We start from the raw sequence: 22147 nt of genomic DNA on the forward strand, positions 1-22147 counted from the left end.
ATAACTGTCTTAGTGAAGGTAAATGAAATGCATTTGGGTAAACTTAATTTAGCCGCTTGCTGGAATGGTTTGCTGAACTTGCTGGGGAGAGGAGCTGCTGAACTCCTGTCAGGAGCAAGCAGAGCTTTCCTGATGACTCTGAAAGCAGCAGAGTTTCATGCTGCAGACTGCTTCTGCCTAGAGGAGCTCAACACACCTTAAGTGAAAAAAAAATAAAGGTAATTAGCATCTATAGGGCACTTTTTAGTAGTAGATCACCAAACATTTAAGAGCGGTCTGTGTCATACCTCCATTTTACAGGTAGGAAAACTGTGGTGTGGAGAAGGTCACCTAAGGAGTCAATGGTGAAGCCATAAACACAATCCAAACCACACTGCATTCTCCAAACCATGAGATCTTTACTATGAATGTCATAAGAGTTCACCTTCACAGGAGGACAGCCCATCTCATGTGCACTGTATCTCAGGAATGTGGAGCTTGCCACACAAAACCCACCTGCCTCCATCCTGCCCCGGAGCCTTTCTGTCATAGGCTATTTCAGGCCAAGGACAAGGAAACTCTTTGGAGACCATGTTCTTCATAGAGGCTTTGTCTTAACTCCTAATAGTTAGGAGATGGTATATTCGATGGATTTGGAGGTTGTTTATTTCAGCTAATCTGCTCATGTTAATTATGGTAACACTGGTCCTCCACCTTTAGAACATCCAATGGAACCGAGCTTCACAAACCCGTGATATTTTCCATAGCGACATTTTTTTATTAACCTTGAACTTTCTGCCTTCTACTCTTTGACTGTGTGCCTTATGTCAGGAGACACGGAAACAGAAACTCCGAGGTAGCCTCCTTTCTACTGTTTATAATAGTGCATAGAGGTAAGGTGGGAAGTTTTGGCAACTAGAGCATGTCCCTTCCCTTTTGAGCCCAAGTCTCTTCCCAGATGCAAAAAGGGTTTCTGGCTCCCTAGTGCCACCCTGCTCTGCCACAAACAGCCATGACTTCTTCTCAAGAGGTCTCCTTCCATCCATGGGTCCAGCAGCCCCACTGCCAGCAGGCTCAAGCACGCTTGCTCCTCTCAGGAACCTTTTCACCTTTCCGCCTCTTTCCCTTGCCACAGCCCTGACAGCACAAGCTTTTATCACAACTCTTCTTATTTAGCTCCCTTCCACTGTAAACACCACTTATCTTTTCAATCTCCCTCCATATAAGATTTTTTTTCCCCAGGTCTCAAATTATTCTTGTCATCCTTATCTGAACATCCTTTAATTCCCTTGGCAGTGATATATAGCATTCTAGATGAGAGAGAAGCCTTGGTTTTATACCATGCTGAAATTTACTCCATCTCATTTCTTACATATTCGAACATTTTGTTTGCCTGTTTGACAGAAATTGCACCCTGAGCAGGAATTCTAAATGAGGAGGGTGCAGTAACGATTCAAAGATATTTGCTGTTGGTCAGCACTGTTACTATGCCACTTCTTTGTTTCTCAAGCTTTCTGTAAGTGCATTTCTCTTTCAAGCTCATCTTTCCTTGTGCAAGACTCCAAATAGGGAACTGCTAACTACCTTTTGCTGCTAACACCAGCTCAGGTCCTCTGGGATAGGAGAGTAAAAGGCACCTGTAAATAGTGACTACAGGGGTAAAGACTCACTAGTTCCCAGGGAGGACTTGTCCTGAGCCAAGCCAACATAACTGAGTTTGTTTTATCTTAATTAATATTTTAGTTAATAAAAGATTTTTGCAACCCTTTGCAAGTTCCTTTGAATTATCCTGAAACACTGCCATCTGTCATTACAACAGTCTTATGGTAGTGCTGCATCTGTAACTCAGATTCCTTTCCACTCTTTTTATATGCATTGTTTTACATTCACCAGCGAAGGTTTAACTGAAGGATACAGGGCAAGGACCGTCACCTTGATCTGAGTTTATACTTTGCCTAACAAAATAAGACCTTGACCCATAAGCAAGCCCACAAAATGATGCTTCTGCTAATACTAACTTGTTATGTACCTTCGCACTGTCCAATCACCTAATTCAGTTATGTCCTTCAGAAATCTTTTACCACCTATTCTGGACTCAGGACTATAAATTTTACCATCTTGCTTCTCCATCCCTTTTGAGTATTACTCTTCCTTCTCTTTTAGCTTGTGTCTTCTTGCCTACTGGTCTTAGGTTTCAAGTTCTTTAGGACATTGATGTTCCCTGCATGGCGTAATACATTATGCACTCTTCCAAAAATAAATGGAAACGAACAGTATCTTGTCATATGAACTATTCTACGGAGGTTAATGGGACTCCCGGTGGAAAAAAGTACAAGATGAATAATAAAAGCAGAATCTGGCCCGAAGAGTTTGTCTTAATTAAAAGTACCACCCCACATGTTAATAATTTAAAACTGAAAGATTATCAATCTATAGTATTTAATAACAGTAATGTAAAAGGTGATGTTTGGTTTCTAGCACCTGCATGAATGCTCAGCAAATGAATTTAGAAATAACCATAGCTGTGTGGATTGGTCTGTAATTAAGATTTGATTAATCCCTAAAGCTCAGTTTAACTTAGATTAGACCTATATTGATTTGTATTTCTTCACTATTACATTCATAGTACAGCAAAATCATACGCTCGTCCTGATGCTGTTCATAGCATTAGCAACAGATTTAAGGGGTCTGTCCAGTCTTTGCCTAGAATGTCACTAAACATCTTATAGGAAAGGTTTCCGTATCAAAGAAAGGCACCCAAGTCACCATTTATCTCACTTGGATTATGCAAGCTACAATGAGAAATAACCAGAGTAATATGAGTGTCAAATACTATTTTTTTTCAGAATAAACCTCTCCCTTTTGGGCTGCGTAATATGAAATGCAAACCAACAATGTCCATCAAAGATGATGGGAGATCTTTTCCATTAATCACATTGTGATTGTGGTTGTGGCTCTTGCCCCGAGTTTAATTTCTCACAGAGAAAGCAGAAAAAACATTGGGACACAGAGATTTCATTGCCAGTGACACATGGTTACAAGAACTACATGGAATAAGGGCACAGTTATAAGAACATGAAGTTCAACCTGGGACTCCTCAAGACTGGAATAGACCAAAAATCTCCCTACTATCTCCACTGAAAACCTCAATTACAGAGGGCATCTGGCAGCCCACATCCTCACAGTCATAGTCAAGACCAAGAAATAGTGAACATAGTGAAAGCAAATCCAAATTTACTGGTTTTAACAAAATTGCAGATAATTGCAATGGCTCTGTCTCAGTGTTGTCAATACTAAACTATTAAAAATAAATGTACTAGGATGCAAGCATTGCATATATTAAAAAGAAATATGGAATGATACAGTATTACTGCTAGAATTTACAATAATCATTCCATGATAAGATAGGGGAATCACAAAAAGAAACTTTCTTCTAACCCTGGCCAAGGACTTGGAAAACAGCTGAGTCTGCAGCCACATCTAATCTATAACTTAGTGGCAGTGTTTTGGTCTAAGTCTCTTCTCCCACCTCAACCTTGCTGCCTTAGACTTAAAGGAGCCCTTCAAATACTGTTACTGTGACTTATCCTCTTCCTAAAGTTGAAGACCTTCCGCCTGGAAACAAGCTGTACTGTTTCTTGACCTATATAATTCCATAGTGACCATTATGTCCACTCAGTGCATTCCACAGCAGATTCAGCAATTCAGTGCAGAGATGGACTGAGTTGGAAGGCTACCTGAACACTCAGAAATTCCTCACTCAGCTGCTTGTCCTGTATCAAATGGGCTGCTATTCTTACACAGCTTCTAAAAGAAACCATCTGTTAAACAGCTCCCCAGATCCAAATCAACTCTATGGATGCTCTGGAATTAAAATTCCAATGAACCAATGCAACCAGGCTTAAACTGCATGATTAGGAGATTTCATGATGACTCCATAATTTCCAGAGAAATTCTACTTTGCAGAGGTATTTGGCTGAATATATTTTTCCAGGATGTGCTGGCTACCTATTAGCCACATGTTACCCTAAAGTGGCACTTCTAAGCAGCCAGCTAACCTTGACAGGCCACTCAGCATCATACCCACAAGAGGATACCTAGAAGGTAAATAACATTTATTAGACAAATGTTGTAATGACAAGTTGTTACAGCCATTACAAATGGAGTGGCCAAGTGTTAGACTCACCTGTCTGTTCTTTTTTTTCTCCCTACAGTAGAGGAGGGAGTTTCCTCCTGTTTTTAGCGAAGTTTTCAGCATAAGGTAGGAAAGGTAAGCATCACTGTTCAGCAGCAGCAATGAGGTTCTGCTAGGTATGATTGGCTGGAAAGGCAAAAGGTGACTCCCCTCAGATCCAGACCCCCAAAATGTCAGAGGGGAGTTTCAAAGGCATCCACCTGAGACTCTCCAGGCTTTGAAGAAGTAACAGACTCTCCTGTCACTGCTATTTCATGCAGACAGGCAGTCTTGTCAATCTTACACTGTCCTTGCTCCTCATCCTGATATTTAGAGTATCTCTGGGCAATCTGGGACCTAACAACCCACATACATAGAACTCTCCTGTGACCTCACCTGCTGCGAAGCAGCACAGAGGTACCTGCCTCACTGCAAATACAAAACATGGGCTAGGAAAGTCATGTTTACCTCAACTAAGTGTGCACAGCTTTCCAGCTAAGATCTCCTCTACAAGTGGAAATGAAGCCTAGATGAAGAACATGAAGATTGTAGTGGCTTCTTTAATTTTTGTGGTGATTCATCCAGTGACTCTGCCTTGGAGAGAATGGAAGAGAGAATTCTGGGGAAATCAATACGTAGTGTCTGGGCCATGGGAGGAAAAACCTGATTACTTTAGGCAAGTGACCATACTGTGTGTGATTTAGTTTTATACCTATTGCAGCATGCTGTGTGGTCTGCAGGTACCATCCAGAAGGTTGCATGTGGGGTAGGACTGCACTCAAAGCCTGCATGGGAAGGATCAAGTCATTCTGAGGCAGGAGCACCATCCTTTTCCTATCCAGGGGCTTCATGCAGGCTCGTCCAGCTCTGCTGCACAGGCTTATGCTGGTCAAGGGTTAGAATCCCAAACGTCACCTCTTTTGCCCTGTTTGTTCTTAAAAAGTGTGCAGTCATTGCTACCATAAGGTGTTCACTGTCAGCCAAACACTTACAGCAGGCTGCCTGGACCAGTGTCTCCTCAGCCAAGTCTGGGATCTCTCCCATTTCCACCATTGCCATGAAGAACTCTTCATGCTCATGTCTCCCATTTTGTGCCCCAACCCATTAACTGGGACAAGCAGATAGCTGTTTCTCCAATAACAGGACAATATTTTTCTCCCCTTTAAAATTTTTTTCTCCACTTTTTTATAACCCAGCTGACGTGGTTATGAGGGCACTGGCACATACAGCCTTCCAGACTTTTCCTAACCTCAGTTCAGAGAGATGATTTAAACATTCCCAGATCAGGTTATGTAGAGTCCTGGGAAGATCAAAGCATTCAAGCAGTAAAGAGTTTCAGTACAGGTTCCCCTTATTCTTGTGGAGCCTGAAATGTGGTGCTGTTATAAAATTTTCTATTTATAGCCCTTCTGCTTCAGGGATCTGACTGAAACAAGTTACCCTGCAAACATAAACTGATATTGCATCCAGGGTTGCTTTCCTTCACTAATTTGCAAGCAACCTGCAAATCCCTGGCTTTCTGATGCTAGCGAAGACAGGGAAAACTGGGGACTGAAAGGGTTATCTAGAATTCAGAGAAGAGCAGTCAGACTGGGCTATTACAAGTCTACAGGCATCTCCAAACTTCTGAAATAAGTCCATAGGCAGAGCTTCCCCAAAAAGGGTCATCGTGTTGTATTAAACGCCAAGTTTAGTCCAAGAGTTTTTAAGCATATAGATGTCTACAGTCCCTTTAGCCACTGTCTCTGAATGTGGCCTTTGAAGCTCACCTCCAGAACATGGCTGTCAATGCCTGAACCTCTCTCCTCTTCATGTGGACTCTGAAGACCAGTTCCTCAGACTTCAAAAACAGCATAGACCTTCTTCCTTAATAAGAACTCTTGCATACCATCATTAGAGTTCCAGGACACCCTTAAAATGTGAAAACAGTTAAAGAGGCTAGCACCAAGTTTTAATAGCACTCCTAAGCCATGGGTACGCCATGAACGGGTTATAGACCTATCGGGACATGCATCTACAGCCAGAACCATTTCTGAGTTTACTCATATCTCCTGAACATGTGAGTAACATCCTTCCAGAGAGACCCAAGCACTTCCACATCTTCCCTTGATCCTTTGTTCTGTCTTCTGGCAAGTCCCATTCATTGAAAAGAGTGGGCTTTGCTTATAGTCATCCCCTCTATCAGATAATCACTTGAGATATTTCAAGTCCCTTCTTTGGTAGTTTGCTGCTGATATCCACCACATTAGAAGTCCAGACTGGTAAAAATGTGCTCTCGGGGCATAGCTAGATCTCCATGCTTGATACTTTCCTCTAAATCGATCACCCTGACTGAACAGAGTCATTCCCTTTCTGCTCAGCTCAGGGTGTTCCCCTGTATTTTCCTTAGTATTTCAGATCAAGTATTACCCCGCACTTTCCATGGTTGTTCAGATCAAGAGAGAGGCTTTTTTGCAGAAGTGAAGATACAGCATGGTTTGACAATTAAAATAGCATTCACGAAGAGAGCAGGTTTCCCAGCCACACATTCCTCTGTCACAATCACTAATATTGAAGCTGACCGAAATAGGCTTACAGGCGAAAAAAGGGCAACATAGATGTTCCATTGCTGCTCCTGTTTCTGTGCCCTTTAAGTCATCAAATCTTTCTCACAGTGTAATCAATTCAAGAGAACAAATGTCTAGAAAGACATTTCTGGGAAAAGAGGACCAAGAAAAATCCCTAGTGACAAGCTCCTCATGTTCTTAATTCATTTCCTTATTGAGAATTTGGAGCTCCAGAACATGTACCCTTTGGTGATGAGTATGAAGGCAATAAACACTACCATGTAACCTTGGCTGTTACTGCACACTGCAGTTACCCAGAAACGCAGTTACCTAACATAAAAGGAAACTATCCACTTTAATTAGCAAAGCAATCAAAAGGCACTTACACGGGAAAGCATTTATCACCAAATAGAAAATGAATAATACTTTAAAATTAGAATATGCAGGATTTGTAGCCAAAGGCACTCAGGGAAAGAACGAGCTTTGCACCAAACCAGACAGGGAATTTTTTTTTTTTTGGCTTCAGTTTAATAAACTTTCAGTAGACATCAAATTCTGTCTGGCAGCACATTTTAGTTGGGGGGTGTCATTTTCAGAAATACTAAACAGCCCTCAGCAACATCAAGAGCAAGAGCTTGGCATCTAGGAAACCCTCATTAGCCTGTATTCATACCCCAAAGCCAAATCCTTGGAAACCTAGTTTGTAAAATAATCTTGTCCTATGCCTCAAAAGACATTAAAAATAAGAAGCAGTAATATTTTATCTTAATCCTTCATGTTGATGAAGATTTCATTGTATCCCACCTACAGCCAGAAATGCTGGTCAGAGGAGAAACAAGACAATGGTGTATCTCATTATCAACAGGACTAGCGAAGCTTAAATTAGGAGAAAAGAACAACCTTCTCTGGGTCTTCATTGTGTTTAATGAAGTAATCGAAATGCCTACAAGGGAAAGGCTAGAGATAAAAATAACCTTTAGTCACCTTGGAAGTTAACAGGGATTTAAGTATGGGAGATTGGAGATGCTTTGAAGAAGGTAGTAGATGCTGTCATTAAATGGTCAGTCTTCCTAGAGATAATTAAAATGCGAGCTGTAGCATTTTACACATTCTTGTGAGAAAGCTGAAAGCTGAAAGGACAAAGGTGTAGTTCAGCCAAGATGCCTCCTGCCAGAGAAGTTCTATAATTACTGCAAAAAGGCAAGTGTAAGTCAGTCTGCTACAAACTCCTAAGTACAGATGGAATTATTTGATTGTAACATTTCAAAATGTACAAGTTCTGTTCGTATGAACACAAATTGCACAAGTTTTCTCGGATCTGGGAGGTTAGGATCCCATAACTAGCATCCAAGAGGAAAGTTAGTTTAAATTCTAAGTAAGGCCCATAATGACAGATCTACTCACAGTAGCTACTCAGCCGTTTCATGTTTGCTTAAAGAGCATAAAGATAATGAGACAGGGTGTGGGCCCTGATGAACACGAGGAAGACAAATCAGGAGGTCACCTTATATTAAGTCTATCTGTTTCTGCCTTCCTCAAAGGCCCTCCTCCAGTTTAAGATTTGTGATTTTACAGACTCACTGGACATGTCATGATCTTCAGATTGTAACTTCTAGAACCTGGCTTAAAATACATGAAGATTCCTTTGCCTTGGGAATGTAAAATGAGTCACGAGTGTCAATCGCTGTTAGCAACAATGACATTGCTCCAGCTGCATATTCCTTAGATACAGCAGTTCCAATAGTGGTCAAGAGATACTGGCTCCCTTGGTTGCTGCTGAAGTACCTTGATCCTGCTTTTGACAATTGCTGGAGGCAGACATTCATGTGACTTAACCGATGGATTTGCTGGATCAGGAAGAAGTACAACAGAGCAGTATAAATAAGATAACCACAATCCAACAGCAAGAAGGTCTTTGTCTGAATCCATCCTCACTTCACTGCTAGATCTCATCTCCACACAACCAAGGATCCCAAATTCCTTCTGCTTTTAGCTGGCATGTGCTTTTGCATTTGATATCCAAGCTGTTCTGCGCTTCAAAGACACAATAATCAGCAAGATAACTCTTGAAGCTCTCTGCACAAAGAATTAGATTTGTCTGCAGGGATTTTAGAAGTGCCTAATAAACCTGTCTATTATCCTGGTGTTTACCTAAAAACCCCCTAAATGCTGAAGTGCCTTTGGTGTCATAGCAACGTGGTCAGCATGGATATTTACAGAATAATCTAAGCATTCGTTGTTACATTCTAGTGTAATAATGACCTCCTCATGGCTTAGCAGATTTGGACAAAGTGGGACCTTCATTTATTTCTTTTCAGATATGTAGCTCACCTATTAGCTGGTAGCACAAGTAAGCCAACATCCTCTAGAAGAATTGGGAGGGCAGTTTCTAGTGAGCCCTATTGATCAGGTCCAGTGCGACCTGCCAGGAGTGACCTCAGAACTGCACAGGACTCAGAGATTAAGCAAAACTGGTTGATTTACAGACAACTATATGAGTAAAACTATTAGAAAAAAAGAGGATTTTTTTTTTCTTTTACAGCAGTCACAGACACATTTGGAAGCAAGTGTACTCCCAGTCCTGCAAGCCATGGAAAATCTATTGCCATTTTTCCATTCACGGTTTCAGTGAAAGTAGAGATGGAAGGTGTCTACTGGGCTGTCATGTCCTACTGCTGATTTTCCGTTGTTTCTAGATCCGGATTTAAATAGCCCAAGCACTAGGCCTGTCACTAGAAATCATTCCATAGCATAAGAAATAAAGACATTATCCTGATCTACAGGCTACTGTTCCTTTGGCACAGTCTTACTCCTCATTAGACATTCTTATAAACACAGAGGTATGCTGTTTTGTGTAGTGTGAAGATGCTTCATCTACTTCTGAACATTCTGGCTTGACTGCCCTTTGCAATGACTGCTGTGAAATGCTGTATTGATACTCTAGCTTGAATCAAGATTACAGTCCCCAAAGTGGTGTGGTGGCCTGCCCAACCTAATCAGGCCTCCATCTGTGTTGTAGTCATATCTCCAAATTTGGCATAGATATTCTTTATCCTTCTGATGTTTCACTCTTTGCCTTCACAAAGCCTCCAAGGTCATCAACACAGAGATATTATAAAGGACATATCTTAGTACTTTTTTGTTTGTATCTTGATATAAACCTCCAGAAGAAACAGAAGCAATTGTAGCATGAATGATTCCTACCACATTGCAAAGTATTGTATGTATCTCCATGGTGAGTTTGCACTGATTTGATAATAGCCTGAAGTAAAAAGAATAACGTCTGCAAGACAATATTTAAAAAATATATAGACCAAGCATAGTCATGCAACTCATAGGTTGTCTATTTACAATATTACACAAAATATTGACCTTTTAATGTTATGCATAAGGAAAGGAAAGTAGAAATACAATTTTCAGAGAAGACTGGAGGTAACTGATACTGCAGACAAAGATTGAATCGCGCATGTACGCAGCCAGCACACATCCCACAGTTTCAAGGAACTGTGTTCCAACCTTAAGCACTTAGCCCGTGAGCTGGATCTGTGCAGAGAACTAAATTAAGTGCAGTTGCAATTAACCTATACTTACCTTGGAGCCTACTGTTTCTTCTTGGGTCTGGTGAAGAAGCACAACTCTGAGACACTTGTCCGTGTTTCCCCCCAGAGATATCGGTAGGTGTAATAACAAATTGGCACTACTCTCTCCCTTCCCTCCTAGCCTGCATAAAGTTCTGATCTGGAGAGTGGTTCAAGCTACCAACATATTGACTCTAAATCTGTCTGAACTTACTACCCTCAGCCCTTGCACGCACTGTCCACCTAGTCAGTACAGACAGGGGAGTCCAGAGCACAGGTCACCTTACCCTAATGTGGGTCAGATGGGCCACACTTTAACTGAGCTTGCTTCTCTCCTTTGACTATACATGGAGCTTTGGTGACTAGGTCAGATGGCCATCAGCAAAGTAGACAACTTCAAAGGTAGTTTGGGTGGGATTCATCTTTTCCTTCCTTCTTCCTTATCCTAGCTTCTTTCTTGGAGGAAGATTTAGAAAAGGATGGAGTCTGAAGGTTTTAAGGATTGAGTTCCAGGCATCAGAAAGAAAGAAGTCATTACTAAAACCAGATTCACATTTTAAAACTCTCTCTATCTCTGTGTCTGCACTTTAGCCATAGGTCAAGGTTTTGGGCCCCTCTCATATTCCCTTCTAAAAGCTCCAGAGTTGAAACAAATGAACAATACAGAAAGGGGGGGGGGGGGGAAAGCAATCAAACAGAGTTTTAGTCTGTAGGCAGATGTTATTGGTGAAGAGTGGTGTGGGACATGCTGCTTAGTGGCTAATGGCTTCAGCAACTCTAAGGCCAGAGGGACCATTTTGTTGACTTGGTCTCACCTCCAGGTTAATGTAGGCTGTAGATCCTCATTGCAGGAATCGTGCATCAAAGTCATAATTTTCAGTTGATTTAGAGTGTATCTTCTAGGAATGCATCCAGACTTGATTTAAAGCTGTCAGATCATGAGGATTCTAGGTAAGTTGTTCCAGGAGCTAAAAATGCCTATGGTTAAGACTGTGTGCTCATTTTTAGGCTGAATTTTGAGAGCATCAGCTTTCAGTTGCTAAATCTTGTCATAGCTTCAATTTCTTCTACGGGGGAAAATCCACATATCCTACCCAAAATGCAGGGTGTAATTGTACAGCATGTTGTACTAATGCTCCTCGTAGTAGCTCTCATGAAAGAAGACCAACTCCACTTTGAAAGTGGAATGGCTCACCTTCCTCTTACTGAGCCAAGAAAGTTAATGCACCCTTTACCTTACCATGTAACAACCCAGGCTGGCAAGCCTTAATCTGCAAGACAAAAAAGTTTTCTAGTAGCATATCAGGAAATATAACCTGCACACTGTGGTTGAAATTCTTAAATTTCTATTTGTTAAGTTAAACTGGATAAACTTTTCTTCCTTTCCCTCCTCCCCTTATGGCTACTGCAGAAGTTTTAGGATGTTCCAAATCCCAGAAAACCCTGATCATGTTCTATCTGAAAAGCATCTATTTCTTACTTCCTAAAGTCAGAAATTGCTATAGATGTACATTTTAAGATATATAGCAGAGAGGGATTTTTTTTTCTATAGTACATAAAATAAGTAGACATGAATGGAATGTCTATTAGGAACCCATCTAATATGAATGCATAAAAAACCTTCCAGTTGTTAAAGACTTTTACCAGCTCTTGTAGGATCACAGGCTATTTACTCTGACATCTCTGCAAAAGTTGCTGAAGCTGCCAACATTAAAAAAAGAAGAAACAACAAAGCAACATCTTTAGGGACCTCCTCAATGATAGTTCTTTATTTATGGCTCAATTTAAAAAATTTAACTCAGTGCATTTGTTTGCTTATGATGGGACTGGCTTCTCCCCACCCGCATGCCTTTGCAGGGGAACAAAGGCACGCCAAGAGCTAGCCCCATAGCACGTGGCCCTGGGGGACGCGTTAGTACACTCTCTTCAGCATTTTTCCCGTTGTGCCCAGGGCAGTCAGAGCTTGGTATTCAGGAAGTGAAGAGGAAATGAATTTCTTGGGCTGATCTGGAGGGCTTTCTAATACACAGGCCTTCTGACAAGTGAGAGAGTGGACTCAAGCTGTCCCCTATGGGTAAGGGGACCTTTCAGCAGGGCAGGGACAGATTTCTGCAAGGGAAAAAAGAACATAGTGCAAGCCTGCACACCCAAGAGGGAGCAAACGCAGACCCTGGCACTGTCCCTTGCTCCCCCAGCAGCTGCATCTCCTTTCCAAGCACATCCCACCACGGATGTGGGTGACTCCCAGAGTCATGATTAGGGGCTGCTCCTTCTCCTTGCCCCCAGGTGGAAAAGCCTCAGGATATTTGAGTGAACTTAGAGTTCAAATTCAGGCTGGAAGCCACAAGCGAGCTGGTAGGGATCAGGGAACACAAGAGATGTGCTCAATTAGTAGGGAGCAGATCACTGAAACCTGCATCCACTCAGATTTCTGCACTGAGTAATCAAGAGTAGAACGAAAAGAGCTGAAAGACCAACCACCTTCTTCATTTTGTGTTTAAAATGTCCAGAGCTGCTCAAGCAGAGAAACACCAAAGCCTAATGCTAGATCTTCCTATACCTTAGCATCCCTTCAGTTCGTAGTAGTACACGAGCGCACATTTTTTGAATTAAAGTTGGAATGAAAAGGTTTCAAACACGCTGGGAAGTTTTCCTGACTACAGGACTGGATTGTGTTAGAGAGACTCCACCGCACTTTAAAAGAGATTGTGTAAGGGCAGCCATGCCCCTCTGAAAAATGAATGTCGCTCCAGCCCGAGTTTTGTTTCCCCATTGTTTCTCTCCGGCAGCCCAGTAATTCCACTGCCACACTGTTTTGCTTTGTCCTATTCAGAAGGAAACCCCTTGCACAATGAGACCCTTTGGCACAGGCAAAACATCAGGAGGGTTGAGCTGTGAAGAGCTGTGTCTTCTGTGTGCCTGTTCAGAAGCAGTGCAGGTTTTAGTCCTCAAAATTGGATAGAAACAGGAAAAAAAAGAAAAAAAAGAAAAAGAGAGGCTAAAAAGGTAGCTCAGAGCATTGCAGGGCTACGTGCAGACCTCCTAGGGTCTCTATCATGGTACCAATGTCCTGTCTCCCACCACAGCTTCCAAACACAGCAGTGCGCAGCCCAAATACAACAAATCCCACTGATGGGCTCTGCATGCAGGCTTGGTGGTGCATGTCTCTTCCCCAACTGGAGAAGCCCCGAGTTCACAGGACCAAAGGATGCTGAGCCCTGCCGCAGCCTCCCAGACTGGGGATGTGCTTGCCAGAGAGAGCATCGGGACGCAATATCCCTGGCAGTCCTGTTCAAGGATGTCTTTTTGCTATGCATGGCTACCTGTGTAGCTTGAACATCTTCTCAGAGCAAGAATGATTTACCATGTTGGAATAAGTATGCAAAATAGTTTTTACAAAACAGTAGGCCCCAAGCCAATGGGCCATTTCTTTGTACATATTTGTGAATGGCAGAAATTGGCATTCATCTCTCCAGGCAGGTTTCTGAAATGTATACTGTCCTTTAAATGAATCCTTAATATTTAATATCATGGTAGGATGAAGTCTGATTTTATGGTTAAAAATGTCAATTTTCACAGCTGATTGAACTTGTTTAAATGGCAAGCAGTTTACTTGTATTGAAAACCATATAAACAGATCAACTTATTTACTGACATTAAAAGAAGAGGGTACTTTATACTCCAAAGCTTTTCAGTTTTTGCAACTGGAAATGATCTCAAATGACTAAGTTCATTTTGCAGTTTTTTCCCCCAATGGCAGATTGATTGTAGTTTATAAAACAAGCCCATGTATCTGGCAGCGAAAGGAATTGCTTAAGATGCTAAGCCATCCTTTCATAAGTTCTCTGTAATTAATTATCAGCTATTTGCAAGCCCATTCTGTTTTTGCTTTTGTTTATATTATTCTGCTGGTGACTATAATGTACATATAATGAGAAAAGCAGCATCTTATAAACATACAAATAAATCTTAAGACTTTAAGCAGGATTAAACAAGTAAAAAAAAATTGAAATCCAGATGCATGGAATCACAGAAATCAGCTTTGTTAATGCTTTCCTAACTCTGAAGCCAATTAAAGCATTCATAGACATGAGGGAACTGGGATTCTTTATGACACAGATTTCCTCTGCCTCATCTTAAAAATACCTGTAACATTAAAACCTATAAAAAAGAATGTTTTACTCTGATTCAAGGGAAGTAGGAGGCTAGCGAGTAGCCTAGGTCTGGATAAGGAGTCTCCTGCCTCATTAGCAGGTCAAAGGACTAGATCCAACCAGCATTTCTGGTCAGGCGAGGAGCTCAGTTTGAAATCTATCCATTAGAGGGCAATGCACTATCCACAGTGATATCCTGGAGCCAGAGAGCAGCAGCAGGAGTTTGAGGAAGGGGCAAAAAGAAGGCCAGAAGTGATATCTAAAGAGCAGAAACAAGAATTGGGTCTGTGATTTGGCTGGTGCCTGGAAGATATATCAGAAGATGCATGATGTGAGGCAAAGGCAAAAGCAGAAAAAGGAGGGTGATGTGGAGCACCAGACCTCTGACAACATGTGTTTTATGGGATCTATGGGTTAGTCCTCAGAAGAAGATAAGCCAGGAGGGTACTTCTTAAGAGATCATTTGTTGCATGGTACGTGCAGTATCCTTAGCCAGTGGCAACTGTAAGTCCAGTCGGTAACTGCCATGAGTCTTTAACACCAGAAATGTCTTAAATATTTGAGGAAGGAGCTTGCAAGCAGCATCTCCCTCTGAAAGCTGTGAACACAGTGAAAAAACTATTGGTCTCTACCAAAATGTATCCAAGGATGTGAAGTTTTTAATGAGTCCAGTTTTTGCCCCAAAGGCAACTTCTGAATTTGTCTTTGGCCATACAGCTTCACCTAAGGACATTAATTTTCTTGTCTCTCTTGCCTTGTTGAAGAATCTATTTCTTCTGAGACTTTACTAGAGCTGACTGGTGGTATGGAGAGCATTGCTAAGGCCCCAATACCCAGCAGCTTCCTGAGGCCTCGGTGATGGAGTCAGACTCAAACAGCAAGTCTAGTGCCGATCTGTCCTACTCAAAACAAAGCCACCTCCTGGCCTCGAATTCTGGCCAGAAACCTTCCACATTTTAATTGCTAGCATTCTTCCTGGCAGGGTTTTGGCCCAGGCCAGTGAGCACTCTCCCAGAGCCTGGGCACAGGCTGGGGAGCAGCAGGAGCCAGGGGCTGCTCTCAGCAGGTAGCTGGGATGTGGCCACCCTGTTCTGAGGAGGAAGAGGGTTTCTCCACACAGATGCCAGCGCTGCCATGCCAGTTGGCCTGAAGAGCAGAGAATGGAGTGCAGCCTGCTTCGTTTACTACTATAGGCACAGCCTCAGTAAACACCAGCTGAGAGCAAAGGAGCTGAGCTGTGATTCTTGCTTACCGACCACCTTTTATTGCAGGGAGCTTTGAATGATGGTACAGAAATTGTGCAGTGAAGAGAGAATGAAGAAGGCACTTGGATATCACTATGACTGCTGCTTTCGAGAGAAGAGTAATTTGTCTAATATACAATCTGTCATCCTCCATTCATGCTGAAAAAGTAAGGAGCTGCTGGAAGCTAACCACACATATGGTGACACGGCTCCATCATTAACTTGTTTAGGAGACAAATCTCCCTACATTGCTCTGGCGTGCTGCATTGTAAACACTTATCTCTTGGGCTTGCATTAAGACCAGCCAAGATGGACTCTTCCTTCCACCTGCTTCACTTTGCAGGCTGTTTTGTCATCACACAGCCTCCATTAATTAATAAATGTTTCTCATAGCTCAAAGTAACCCATCCAGGAAAAGTTAACTAGTTATATCGTGAGTCTCTATGTCATATTTTTGACTAAGCAATAGTTGCCCTAAATATATATACATACATATATATGTATATACATAGAATCATAGAATCAGTAAGGTTGGAAGAGACCTCTGGAGATCATCTACTCCAACCCTCCCTGCTCAAGCAGGGTCACCTAGAGCATGTTAAACAGGGTTGCATCCAGGCAGGCTTTGAATATCTCCAAAGAACATATATATGTATAAAACAATTTCAGCTCCCAATGCAACTCTTCTTTGGACCAAAATACACCTTTGCAAGGGTCATCTTGTGCAATACAAAAGTCTATGTGGCAGTTGCCTTCTGGGTGGGTTTCAGTGGCTCCTCCATTCGTGCAGTTTTTCTCTAAGAAATGTTCCTCTTACTAGTATTTCCACAAGCTGTGAGTTGCAGGACTAAGGCTGACAAGAACTATTTATTACAATGAAAATAATAATTAAATAACTGCTAATTCAATTACCATGTCTAAGAAAGCTAATAATAGCCTACTGGCTGTTGTTTCAGGGACCTCCCTGCAAAATCCCTCCCAAAGATGTCTGAGGAATTCTGCATAAAGATTAGTGGAAAAAGAGATCTAGGTCTACCCGACTGCTTTGAAATGCTCAGCCCCAACGGATAGATGCTCCCATGCACCAGTTTTGGAGTAGTGAAACTCTGACATCTGCGGAATTATCCCAGATTTACACCAGTGGAACTGGGAGCAGGTTCAGGCTGTGAACATTTAGCAAAGCATATAAAATAGTGACACACGCAGCTGACTTATCTGGGGCCTTGACATCTTCACATCAATATTTATTTCCAGCCCTTCTCACTTTCCTTCGGCATTCAGATGTATGGTCAACCTCTGCTAAATATTCTGTTTGTGTCGCAGGTGGCTAAACAAATTCATGGTAAGTGAGCGAAGGTGGCGTATCCGAGCGCACGCCGTACATGTTTGGCCTGGGAAGTGCTGACTTGGCTCCACAGTGCGGCTGAGATCTCAGACAAGGCTGTGACTTAGGGGCACACAAAAGTGTCCACACAGCCATCCAAGCAGATTTGTCCTCTACAAGCAAACTTCCAAGAACCATGGGATGCAGCTCCAGATTGAGAAAAAAAAATCCTGTCATGGAGGATAGCTGGCAACTTTCTGTGACCTCTAAATTTTTTGTTTCTGACGTGGACCACAGGGAAGGTGTGAGGGCACGAGATCATTCTGGAAAGCAGGTAATTTTCAGTCCTAAATGAATGATGCTCTTTGAAACACAGGCTCAAGGAGGAGGCATGATGTGCTAAACCAGCACTGTCTCCCCATGTCCAGAGCTTCCCCCAGCTTCTCTTTCCCAAAGCCCAGGAAAACTGATAGGCTTTGCTGCTTGCCTAGGAAAATAGGCTCCCAGGTCATCAGTCCCATGCATAAACATACTGCGAGGTCCAAGAAGCTGCTCAGCTACCCGCATCGTGGATGAAGTTTTATTTCACTGATGCCAAGGCAGGTTTCTTGCTATGCTAATCCCTCATGCTGCAGGATGTCATGGAGCACAGGAAACACAAAATCATGCTTTACGAGTATGATCTGCCTGTAGCTTCAGTACCACTTTCCTCTCAATCTTACCTGCCATAGGCAAGTAGAGATCATAACTACTGCCCTAATGCCACAATTAGCATATGCTCTTGAAAGAAAACTGTGCTTGTAGCAAGAGACCCCGAGGGACAATGTTAACAGAGAGACATTACAGAGCAGAAGCTGAAGACAAAGGCTGAGCTTTCAAGTCTGTGCTCCCTCACCTGGCAGTGGTCTCTGTCAAAATTATTCCTGCTTTTACTGGGAACAGGTCAAGCAAAAGGTTTCCACATGCTACCTATGCTTTGACTTTAGACAATCCTTTTGGTGGGGCAGTAACCAGTGCCAAACTTTTAGCTCCCCACTTCACTAAATCTGATTGAATCATTGAAAAAACCCTCTAATGTTTAGCTCCGTTATTTTTGTTTTTGTTCTTCTCTTTTGGTTTTATAAGCTGCAGCTGGCAAAGGGAACCAGCTCTCTTGCCAGCTTCGATTCGAGATAGATTGACAGGGCTCCTGAACAAAAGAAGAAGGACAGATGAAGGAGACTGTTTAGAAAGCAAACGTAACACACAGGGCCTGCTCCTTTGATTTGCGTCTTTGCCTTATGAAAGCAGGCCCTCACCTTGCAAAGTCCTGCACGCCTTTTTCCCAAGAGTAGAGTTAAACACGTGCTTATGCATTTGCAGCGGGGGTACCGTGCACTGCAAACCCTTCAGAGGAGGCTTGAAAGAGCATAGGTTTGTCCTCCCCTTGCTGTGACAAGCCTTTGATCTTACTGAGACTTCTAATGGGATCCGATTGCAATGGTAATCATAAATAAGTGAAAAACATAAAATAGGTAACCAAAGCCACGTAAATGCGTTGCCACTTCCACGTTTCAAATTATTCCCCAGGTTCACTGAAATAAATGGAAACAGCAAACCTGCTGAGGAGGAACACTGACGTTTTATGGCAACTGATTTGTGATGCAATGGGAATGCTGGGAGGTGGTAGGGACAAATTTTCACTTTATATTCTGCTCAAATGAGACAAAGATTACAGTTAGGAGTCAAGTACTATCAAATTATTTATTGAATTCTGTTGGGGTGGAGAGGGTATTTGTTCTTTTTTCCAGAAAAATATCGATTTTAAGGATGGCTTTGATATCAATTAGGCTCAACATGAGAGACAGGCAGTCACTTTGTATAGGGAATTTAATTAAAAGCTCTGTACTTAGTCAGAAGAGCGTTCTAAGGATAAAATTGTTTTCCCCCTTTGGGTCAATTTTCTGTTATGTTTGTATAATGCAATTAAAGAAGGACTCATGCCAAGCAATACTTATGTCTAGCATAAAGCTGTCCATACATAATGACTGACTCTTTGGGCTTCCAATAGATCAACAAGTGTTAGCTGTGTTTGGGTTTCATTTTCTTTCGTTTTAATAAATAAAGACAGAAAAGGTCATGGAAAAGAGGTGCAGACCCCAGCTTCTCCTCCCAGCAGGATGTGGCTGAACCTACAGCTACTCAGCAGCACACATTCGCAGAGTGATGCAGCTCTCTCTTGGCTCTCCGGAGGCTAGTTAGGCATGAGCAAGGGACAGAAGTGAAGAAATGAAGGGTGATAGCCCCAAAAGCTTTTTGGTCTTGCAAAATTAGGAGTAAAAATTGACCTGGAGTGATCAGGTTCATAGGTGGCTATTAATGAGACATCTGTGCCAGAGCTTGTAACAGAGATCAGACTTTAATGTAACAGCAGATAAGCTGGCAGCATTACAGAGCTTTGAGGGGTGCAGGGTTAATGTCTGTCAGCTGCCCTGGAGCTGAATTGCTGATGCTGGTTAAACAAAATGCTTGCATAGTATTTGGTTTCAGCCCAAGAGTCCCCCTAACTTCAGTGGGTTCTGGAGCATCAGTTGTGTGGTTTTCCCAGCAGGTTCCAGAGACCTTCCCTGAGAAGATGCTTAGGAGAGATCCCAGCAACTTGCTGGCAAGGGGCTTAAAACAGGCTCAGCCGGAGCCATCCTGGGAGTATCCTGAGGTCTAGAGGTGCTGCAGTCCTGTGACTACAACAGCAATTGTGAGGGCACTGTAAATTCGAAAAAAATGTGCTTTTTCCTCTCAATATGTTTATATGCATGGAAGTTTGGGGCCGTGGATATGATTCTGAATAAGGTTTGGAATACAGCTAGTTTCCTTTCTGAAAGTTATATTCTGTTCTCAAGCAAGATATCTTTCACAGCTATTTTAGCTCCTAATTAAAGGGGCAACAGCTGGCATTAAGCTTGACCAGGTGGAAAAGGATTTGTAGAGTCTTTGAAGCCCTTCTGATTTTCTGGAGAAATCATAGTTCATTATATCCTGCTTGTGATAGGACTGGAGAAAACATACCCACTCCAGACTATTTCTGCTGTACGTGTTGGGTAGGATACCCAAAAATGCTTTGCTCTGGTCTGAGTCAGCTCCCCCTGAGGCTGACAGCAGACCTTTAGTCTGATCAGTTAGCGCTACATTGCAGGATAACTGAGAATCCCAGCCGTAACTTTGGAGGAAAAGTGCAAAGCCAAATATGTACAGGAAAGAAGCCAAAAGAAATTGGCATTGTGGAGGATGATTCCTGCCTTATGCATTGCAGTGGTGGGTACTAGGGAAAATAAATACATAAGACAGATATATAAACAGAGAGAAGAGTTACCGAGATGGATATATGTGCACACAGGGCTGATGCCAAACCTGCTGAAGTAAATGAAAAGGCAAAGATGGATGTATCAGATGACTTGGGATCAGGTTTAGATAGTACACTGGGGTAAGAGAGAAGATCCTGTACAAAGTCAGTCTTCAGCATGCAAGTAGCTGCTCAGATGGCTTGAATAGACCACCGAGCTGCCCAGAACAACAGATTAAAGTCTTTTTTATCTGTTCTCACTCGTGCCTTAATGCATGCAGTCCTCACACGTTGTTCTATTAAGGCAGAAAGCCTGCACAAGGCTCCTGCATCACTTCAACCCTCCCCACATGGTGCACAGCATCCTCTGCAGATCCTCTGTGCTGGAGACAGTTTCACTCAGATGGAGTTTATTATGCATGATAAAGCCGGCATATATTTTCTCTGATGTAATTATCATTTTATAGCAAGAGGCTGCAAATCATTCGAAAGCACTCAGGCCTACATCCGCAACAGTCCTGAGAATTTCAGTGGGAGATAGGTAAAGAAATACTTGGAGGTTCAAGGCATCAGTCTGTTCATTTCTCTTTTCTTCCTCTCATTCTCAGCCAGTGATTTTCAGCCTTTGCTGTACCAGATCCATTCCCCTCATTACAGTAGCAACAAGTTTCAGGACCCTTTGCACCCATCAGAGAATGTACGGAGGCTGTGACCCCACACTGAGGCCCCATTTTCTAAGTGATTTCTCACTTGAACGCCATATGGATATGCCGGCACATACAGTCTTTTTTTTCTCCCTCCAATTTCCATCTGCTAAGAGGGAGCTAGAGTGTAGGGCTTTGCAAGTAGTAGATGGAAATCTTAAGAGCCTAAACAATAACAAAAAAATCCCCACCAAACCATCATTATTCAAGAGACGTAAAAATAATGTTGTTTAGTGGCTCTGATTTTTATGCTATTCACAAGGAAAACAGCTCTCCTTTCCTTGCAGCTCCATTGTGCAAACTCTTCACTCTATCTGCAGCGATTGTTCCAGGGATGCTCCCAGGAGCACACACAAATCCTTTGCTTTTAGTGGGGCTCTTCCAAACTTCCCCTCGTGTTTTTAAGGGCGAAAATGCAGCTTCACTTCCTTCCACTGATTTTTTGGGGGATCCACAGGCTGGCCTGTTGCTTTGGCTGCCCAGAATAACTCAAATCTCTCAATTATTAATATTTAGAAAATTGCTTTGGGGTCCCACAACCATTATTTGCACTCATTTACATTATTCTGCCAAAAAAAAGTGGATGGCCTGGCATTACAAATTTATGATTTCTCTTTATAATATGGTTCCTGCAGCAATTTTAGAGTATAGTATGATGATATACCACTTCTGGCTTTGGGGTCAAAACGCTGCATCCAGAAGACGGCAGCCACGTGGGATACTGCATTGAACTGATAAGGGTTCACTATTGTGCAAAACTGTTCAGAGTTTAACCTCATATCAGGCGCTGTTCTGGCAGTTCAGGTGTCATTAGTCTTCCCGCAACTAAGTTGTATCCCAGATGCTCCTGCCAGTTAATAGATGTGCAGATGTACGGCTGTTCAAATTCCGACCAAAACTGTAGTGGTGGCTGCTCCACTCTTGCATAGATATGACATTAGTTAGTCAGCACGGAAGTGCGGTTTCATTTCTGTGACAGCAGAGACCCCCTTCACAAGCTGCTCTTTCAGCATATTAAATTTCAGCTGTTTTGTAGCAGGAGAGGTGACAGAACAGGGACAGCATCTGAAGGCATTTACCACCACGTGCGCTCAACTAGCTTTAGAAATGAAAGAAAGACGAGCA

This window comes from Rhea pennata, chromosome 2 (genome assembly GCF_028389875.1).
Source record: "Rhea pennata isolate bPtePen1 chromosome 2, bPtePen1.pri, whole genome shotgun sequence".
NCBI classification, from domain to species: domain Eukaryota; kingdom Metazoa; phylum Chordata; class Aves; order Rheiformes; family Rheidae; genus Rhea; species Rhea pennata.